The 8,719-nt window shown below is 33.3% G+C and overlaps 1 long non-coding RNA gene across 1 annotated transcript; it reads right to left on the bottom strand.

Annotated features, from left to right (window-relative positions):
* Window positions 1-3,450: 3,450 nt before the first annotated feature.
* On the bottom strand, window positions 3,451-8,423 carry LOC140003358 (uncharacterized). Its single transcript, XR_011811852.1, has 3 exons — window positions 8,362-8,423; window positions 6,690-6,750; window positions 3,451-4,453 (listed from the first exon to the last, which is right to left on the bottom strand). It is a non-coding gene; the product is annotated as an uncharacterized lncRNA (long non-coding RNA).
* Between the last annotated feature and the right edge of the window lie 296 nt (window positions 8,424-8,719).

Below are 8,719 nucleotides of genomic sequence, written 5' to 3'. Positions count from 1 at the left end.
AAGTTAGGTAACTGTTTTAAAGCTATAGCTTCTTCACTTCAAAACTGAAAAGTATGCAGACTGGGAATGTATGCAGACACTGGGAATCCCTTGACAAAACTGAGATCACACAATGTCTCTCTGTTTTGGTCTAATTCTTTGATATCTTGGTCTAAATTTCTCCAAGAAAGATGTAGAAATTATCAACAAAAACAAAATGTAAACTGTACAAGCAATACTAACAGTGGGAGAAATGCTGGTCTGATAAGCGTTCCAAGTATTACTTCTACTCTGTGATATTTCAACAACAAAGGAATATATAAATATATAAAAATATATAAATATGTAAAGAGATAAACACCTGGAGGGATACAGAATTTAAATGTTCATGCTTAGAAATATGTCACAAAGCCTACAGTGAAAACAATCACTCCAAAGTTTAAGAGATCAGAGTTACAGTTAAGTAATGTTGAAATCTTTAGTCAAAATCTTTCAATAGAATTGCAGATGTTCATTCTGCTCTTCACATCTCAAAAGCCAATCACGGACTGATATAATTGTCAAAAACAGAATAATACTTGTAAATATCTGGAGATTACCATGTGCTGTCATGTTCTAGTATTTGTCCTTCTTTAAATTGTTTGAAAGCAAGATATTTTTAATTTCTTCACTAGAATATATATGTGCTAGCTAGTTTGAAACAATCAAGAGAATGCTGAATAAAGCAGATGGCATTGTAGCTATTAAGAAAGTTAAGAAGCTACTAATATAAAGTTTTATTCCACTAGCAATTTTAAGGCTATAGACCTCTCTATCAACTTTACGAAACTATAGCATCATGGCAATTTTTCTAGTATTAACAGCTATGTACTGTCAGCCTGTGGCCTATAAACAGTTCATGCTTAATAAATTCCTCCTAAGTTTTGTTTCCCTGAAGAAGCGCTCTAAAGAATATTTCTATGAGACATAAGTATTTTAATTCAAGAACTCAGTACAAGATTGTTTTAATTCCTATGCATATCAATTACACTGAAAAAAAAATTATCTTGAAAATCATAATGAAGCATGAAAAATTAGCTTTATAAAATTGTAATGTAATAAATGAAGATTTTTCTTTTTTTTTTTTTTTCTTTCCAAATCTGACTGCAATTCAGGAAAAAAAAAAAAAAAAAAGGCCTAGTCTATTGAGGGCAATCAGAGAAATGTGAGTAATTAACATATCCGTATTCTGTCTGCCCTCACACTTCAAAGCAAGGACAAAACCCACCCCCTTAGCTGGCTTTCATATCAATATACTAACAGAGGCTATTTTTGCAATTGAACTGTGGAGTGCTAAAGGCATCTTTTTAACTTCACCTACCTACAAAACACAGATAAACATTTGTACTGATAAACAGCAATGCCATTAAGTTACTTGTCTCTGTGTACTTTCCTAATGTGAGAAGAACTAGACCTCCAATGGCATTACTGGTATCTGAGTTCTTGTAACTTACAAAATAAAATACCCTTTTATTTTAATTCATGCTCAGTGGGTATATCTTTTCTTCTAATAGCAGAAGGTGTCAAGTAAGTGAAGTTCATAGCAGAAAAAAATCTAGGTCAAGACAGTACAAAAAAAACAATCCAAAAAAAAAAAAAGCATTTAGCTCATGATCTTTGTGCTGAAAATAATTGCAGGCTGGAAGAGAATGTGAAGGAAGATTTACATGTTTCATCCTCCTTCTTTCTCATTTGTACAGGGCTAGAGACATGACAGTAGCTAGACTGACCTTTAGTCTCGGACATTATGACTGTTCTTATGTTCTAGATTTTTCTTAGTACAAATCAAAAGGTGAATAAAAGGCTTGGCTCAGGAATGGCCAGACCTTCAGCTCTGGCTGCCAACACAACCAAGTCAGCTACATGAAGCTGGAATAGTAATTTCCTGCTTCAACAATCTACAGACTTCAGGACTCTCAAGGGCATCACAAATTACAGAAGCAGATGTAGTAAGGGGCCCTGGAAATCATCTAGTCCAACCAGCTCAGAGATGGGCTGAAGTCAAATCATAACTTTAAGTAAAACATACTGCAACTTATTTTTGCATAGCTGCAGTATCAGATGCAAGCAACTATTTTACAATTAACACGAGGCAATATTTGAAAATGAGTATGAATCGGTAGATACAATGGGCATTTTATGTGAAAATAAAATATACAACATTGGACATGAAAGTTTGGTCTCAAGACTATGCTGCATTTTGCTTCTTTCAACTGTCAAAACACTTGTCTGGTGGCCTTGTGACTGCTGGCTGGCCTGGTGTAGCTCATGCTAGTGGACACTAGTTATGGCTTGTGGGCAAGCCTGTGTACCTGCTGCCTACAACACCAAGCCCATTTAAACTGCAGCTAGGAACAAAGGAGAAAGGAACTGAAAAGGAAATGTACGCACACACACACAGACCCCAATGCAAGGAGACACACACGTTGAACATGGCAGTCCTCTCAGAGAAAAGGGATAGACAGTAAGAAGATTTTGTATAAGGACTTCACCATATTGTTAAAGAGCTTTTCTCTAGCAACTAGATCATTTGGACTATTAGACTTCTAAAGCATTATTTAGACTAACAACAAAAACTTAATTCCATATGTATATACACAGACACAGGTGAGGTGTTTTTCTCTTTTCCCTCTCATTAGATTTTGAGTTAATGAAGTGGGTGATACTAATGAATTAAAATATCTCTTTAGAAAGAATCTGATTATAAGCAAAATAATCAAAAAAATCATTTTGGTAGATTACCCTATTATTCAAGTAAAACACGGATCCATAAACTTGTGTGATCAAATTTCTATTGGAAATTTCTTTAAGCATTTGTGAAGGTTGAAGCATTTGTGAATATTGTACTTACTAAACTTCTCAGTGCAAAAAGTGAGCACCCTTTGAATATGTTCTATGTTATGTTATCCTCAGTTTTCAGACATTAAGGCATAATACTATTAGTAGATCTGTTAATCTATGAACACCAGGGCTAATTTTATGAAAAATATTAAATGGTTTGGAAAAAAGTTAGTAAAGTCAGCAGTTATTCTTTTTCACACTCCCAGCACATCCCAGGATGGCATCTCTTGAGAAGCAATTAGCTTTGTCAGGACAACAGAATTCAAATGCACAAAGATGTTGTTTCTTCCATATTAAGAAACATAATTAATAAAGAAATTATAGGAAGTTGTCACAGAATACCCAATTATTTTAATAATAAACTGTTTCTCCCAAAGCTCAGGGGAAAGTATTCACAACATTAAGGTGGCAGAAGAAATTACTGTTCTGTTCCTTAAAGGAAAAAGGAAGCCAAATGGCACTGTTGCTACTGACTGGCTTTAATGGATTGTTGAGCACAGATACAAAAATAATACAAAATTTATTTATACTGTGCAAAAAAAATGTCAGATTGTAACCAGTTAGAGCTAAAGCTTTATATTTTATTTGGCATTCAGCAACACATTAATGGTAATGACTAGGATGATGACAAAATGTCTTGCACAATGTGACACTACCAAGCTTTTCATTGTAATTATAAAATATCAAGCGTTTCTTGGCAAGGAATAGTGTCTTACCTCAGCAAACTTCCTGTAAGGTTTGCAATATTCTTATGTAAAGCAAGAACTATTTGGAAGCTTAAATGTGATGAGATTCTTTTTATCTGCCTAGATATTTCTTGTGTACTGATTACTGTGAAACCCAGATGTCAAATATAAAATGTGTCTGAAAGTGTTGCCAAGTCATTAAAATCACAATAAGTAAAGCTATTAAAATTCCAAGAAAACTGATAAGAAATTTCTTAACAATAAAAGGTAAACAATGGAAGCAATCTTCAAAAAACCTAACTAGCAGTCATTTCACAAATTAACAGCAGAATCCAAAATTGTTTGTAATTCTAAACTGACAGTTTCTTGATACCAATAATTCCACACAATTTTAACTATGAAACTATCACAGAAATTACTTGCTTTCAAGATTATATAGAAATAAAAGCAATACGGATTCTTGCTGTTTTGAAAGCTACATCACTTCTGACAGACAACAATAATAATAATAATAATAATAATAATAATAATAATAATAATAATAATAAAGGTTTATTTATTTACACAGGTTTCAGGACAAAAAGGCACAACTAACCCAAATGACAGTGAGTAAAGAATAATGGTTTTCAACAACCTAGCTTTAACTTTTAGCATGCTTTCTAAGACACTGTATGTCTCTTTTTCCCTCTGTACGGTAAGAAAAGCTCATCATCTTTCCTGAAGTACCAAGGCTCACAGTGTTTAGTCCTAATCTGCAAATTGTTTTTGAAGTTCATAGTGTTTTTTTCCTATGTTTCTCTTTGCAATTCAGAAATGGTTAAATCCTCCAATCCAGAATTTATGAAGTGTTGCTGTGTCTCCAGCTTATTGAATAATCCACTTGGGACATTCTTGATATGACACCATTCCTGTTAAATATTTCATCAAATGTAGCTATTTCAGCAATTTTTATTAAACAAACAAACAAACAAACAACTACAACAAAAAACACCACATTCACAATGCTTAGTTAAATTGATTATAGATTTCAAACACAAACATTATCTCTGGTGGTTGGTGAGGCATACAAGGAATAAAAGCTTTATTACACATACCAAATAACATATTATACATATCAATAAGAAAACTAGTTAGTATTCTGGAAATCTCTGCATGACACATAAAAATGTAAGATCCTGTAAATGGCGGAGTGTAAAATGGCAGAAGTTAGTTTCCAAATTTTAAGGTCAATTGTGCTATACAAACAGCTATCAGTACTTTTATTAGATATGTGCACACACACACAGACACAAACAAATTAGAAGACTGAATCTAAAAGACTTTCCTTAAGAAAAGGCAATTTAAGATTTTGCAAAAAGACCTAAAGTGATAGTTAGTAAGGACATTGTAATTCCATGTTAATCATCCACTGCCATAGCAGAAGCTGTACTGCAAAATATCAAAGATTAAGTAAAGACTTTTTCCATTAGGAAAGCTTTTCCATTAGGTAAGCATGTCTACTTCATAAGTAGATATGGATGCGAACTCTTGACTGTAAGACAAATAGGGAACATGCTGATAACCTCTTTTTGCATAAAATAGCACCTTCTTCAAAACCAGAACTGGGGAACTGAATGGCTGTACTGAATTTCTCCAACATTTATACTACTAATAATAAATAAATAATAATAAAAAGTTTAAAATTGAATAGTTCAAATGTTTATAAATTTGAATAATTTAAAATACAAAATATTCTTTAAAAAATTGATCAAAAAAATTGCATGACTGGCACTTGCTCAGATTAGAATACTTTTTACCAGGCCTTCCTGTACTTTCAGGTTCAAAGCTAATATGGAGAGGCATATCCCCACCCAATGACAAAGATAAGCCCTTACAGTTTCACATTTACTTCAGTAGCTGCTGCCTAAGAGACTAAACTTAAATACCACTTCCGCTCTTCATTGAGGGTTAACTATACATTTTACTTCTACAACTTTCCCTTGCTACATTGCTTCTTTCCAAAGTATGTCACATGAATATTATTTGAATATTCCTCAACAATACACACCAGTGGCAATGACAATTTAATTAAGACTTCGTGTATTATTTTTCAAAGCCTAGCCAGAATTATACAATGTTGATTTAAAACAAAACAAAACAAAAAAATACACACACACACAGAGGAAACACCTACAAAGTAACAATTCCACTGGATTCACAAATACTTATATGATAAATATATTCAAAAGGACAAGAGATTATTCACACAAATAAAACTTTTTATTATAAAAGATTTTCTTCTGCTAACGTCACTGTGACTATCATCAGGGTATCAATTAATTATGTAGTTTAAAAAGTTAAAATATTTATGTCAAATTTCTCTCTTATCTCTGGTAGGGTCTCAAAACATAAACTATACTGATAATACCATGAATATTTATACATTGCTCAGCAGAGAAAATTAATGCAAATTAAATAACTTATAATGTTGGTAATATTTGTCTGGGATCCACCTTTTTTCCAAATCATTCTTATGTTGCACCAGCTATATCAGTATGAACTCCAGGAAATATTACAATGGTGCTGTCACATGTCAGTGTTAGTTTGGCATCTGGAACCAGATTATTTACTTGCAAGAAGCTACAAATATATCCATTTAGAGATAGCCTTTCATAAACAGAAGTGACAGACATGAAGAATTTATTCTACCTTTTCCTTGCAGTAAACTGGACAAGTCTGGTTAGGTCATCCTTTAAGATTACAATTAGCACAAAGTGATTAACTCAATGTAAGAAAGAAAGTAGACATTCAAAATATCTATGTATATATATAAAACATAATAAATAGGTGGATATTTAAAATAGAGAGGTGTTAAACCAGAATCAAAAGACCATGGAAACTAGCTTTTATGAAACTCAGAGCAATGATACAGTACTTTCCTTCAAAATTATATATCAAATTTTTCACAAGCTCTACCTTTTAATCACTTTCAGGAACACTTAACTTTCTTATGCATTAAAGTATTGTTGATCATTTAAAACAAGGCACATATCCTTAAAGCTGATAGACACTGAATATAGCCTGAATTTCTGTTAGACATCCATAAAATGACATTCCAGACAGGATTCACTTGTAGCAACCACCATGTTAAAAAAAGTCACTTACTTGCTTACTGTCTCCCTGGCTAGAGAACAAAGGAGTATGCTGAGCCATGCAATCCTTCTGCCTGTAGAAACAGAGAAAAAAGATACAAAGTACATTTGTTCTAAAAGTTCACTTGAGTTTTAGAATTGTTTGAGGAGGAGAAGTAGTTTATGAGAATTCTCCAAATTTTCTTGTTCTGATTAAGGGCTCTTCGGGCAAGAGGCAACATACTTCTTCTGCATACCCCCTAGATTTTTAGCACATCTCCAAATATCACGTTTGCAAGCTGACTCCAAATGCTAAAAATGGGTCCAGAGAAGCCATTTTCTGTGCCCAGAAACCCAGATTAAGGAATATGAATACCCACCTAGAATTCACTTGGGGTTTTCAGCAGAATGGATGCTACAAAAACTCATGAACTTCATTTCTTTTATTTTTGAAGGACTCAAAATCCTGAGAATAAGTATCAGCTAAAAATAAATCGTTAAAAATAAATAATTTTCCAAGTAGAATAAATATTCCAATGAAGCCAGTTGTAATTATTGATCTTCACTCATCCTTTCTCCCTCAAATATAGGTTTCCTGACCTGCATATTAATCATTCCATATTAAACTTGTAAGTTACTAGCAGGCAGGGGTAGGATGCTGTTGTATTCATAGACATTTTGTAGTCTATGAAAACTGTTCCTTATAAGCACAAATCTGAGCCTAGAATTTTAATTCTACATCTCATTTGATAAAGAGAATTTGCATTCCTCAAACAAGGACATCAGTGCCAAATTATATAACACTGGTTGTTAGGTATGCCAGCTACACTAGGTATAACAGGTGGTTTCATAGGAGGCTGCTTCAAATTTTTAGATAAAACAACTTCAAAGAATACCCTTTTCCAAGGAACAAAAAGTTGACTGCACAGAAGGAAACACACCATGTGCTGTGTTAACTGTTGCACTTGCTTATGCCAAGAGACACCAAAACAGTAATTTTTAGCTGCTTTAGAAAATACCAAATGGTGCTGTAATGGAGATTGTAATTTTTCTCTCCAGGTTGCTAGAAAATAATGAACATGAACTAATGGTATCAATTCATCCATAAGTCTATACTACATTTTTTCCACTAACACTTTTTGCAACAAACTACAGGGATATAGAATTATCTGGTATTTGCAAATAGCCATAATGACAACCTCTTACCTGTACAATTATCTCTCATCCTGAGCACCTTATGCTGTAGAGAACTGAGTTGCCTACTATACTTTATAGAACTTTATGCAATAAAAGGATTTGAGTATTGTAGATGGGTGCATCTTTCCTATCTGCAGTGCAGAGGTTCAGTAAGGATTGGCACATCTGTTTGTTGTTTTTGCTGAAAAGAGAAACAACTTCCTTTGCAACTACTCTGATAAAATGTTGCAACCTCCAGCAGCAATGCATTCAAGAAATTTTAATACAAATGCACAAAGTATACTAAATGGGTTAGTATTTAAATCTGTTTGCTTACTTCTATTAGCAGTACTCTATTCTTGGCAGAAAAAAACAGTATAAACATTCTGGAACCATCAATCATGAAACATACCAGCAGTGCTAATGAGGGTTAGGTGGTTACTGTCACTAACATTTTAACTCTGCTATTTAAAGGTCCTCTCAGAGAAGACAGTAAACAGGAAGGTTACTAAAAGGGCAATGCCACTAACCTTTTGTACTCTTGTCTTGTGTCAGTGCTTCTACCACACTTAACCTGGCAGCAGGCATCACTATGGAGAGTTAGGTTAAGGAAAAAGGATAACACAGACAGATGGATACATAATCACAAGACTATCACAATAATTACAACTGTTCCAATAGCTCATATTGGTAAGAGAAAGAGCTTTGTGCTGTGATGATTTCTTTTCTTTTCTTTTTCTTTTTTTTTATAAAGGCCTGTTAAGTAGACCAACAACCCTCTAAGAAAAAAAAAAAAAAAAGTAAATAGTTAATTTCTGTCAAAATGTTGGATCCATGTTTTGCAAAACATTACATAGTATAGAGGAAGGTATTGTATTAAGTCTTTCT

Source organism: Anas platyrhynchos, chromosome 10, assembly GCF_047663525.1.
Source record: "Anas platyrhynchos isolate ZD024472 breed Pekin duck chromosome 10, IASCAAS_PekinDuck_T2T, whole genome shotgun sequence".
NCBI lineage: Eukaryota > Metazoa > Chordata > Aves > Anseriformes > Anatidae > Anas > Anas platyrhynchos.
Note: the sequence above shows the minus strand (reverse complement) of the source record. Positions and strands in the feature narration are given on the sequence as shown.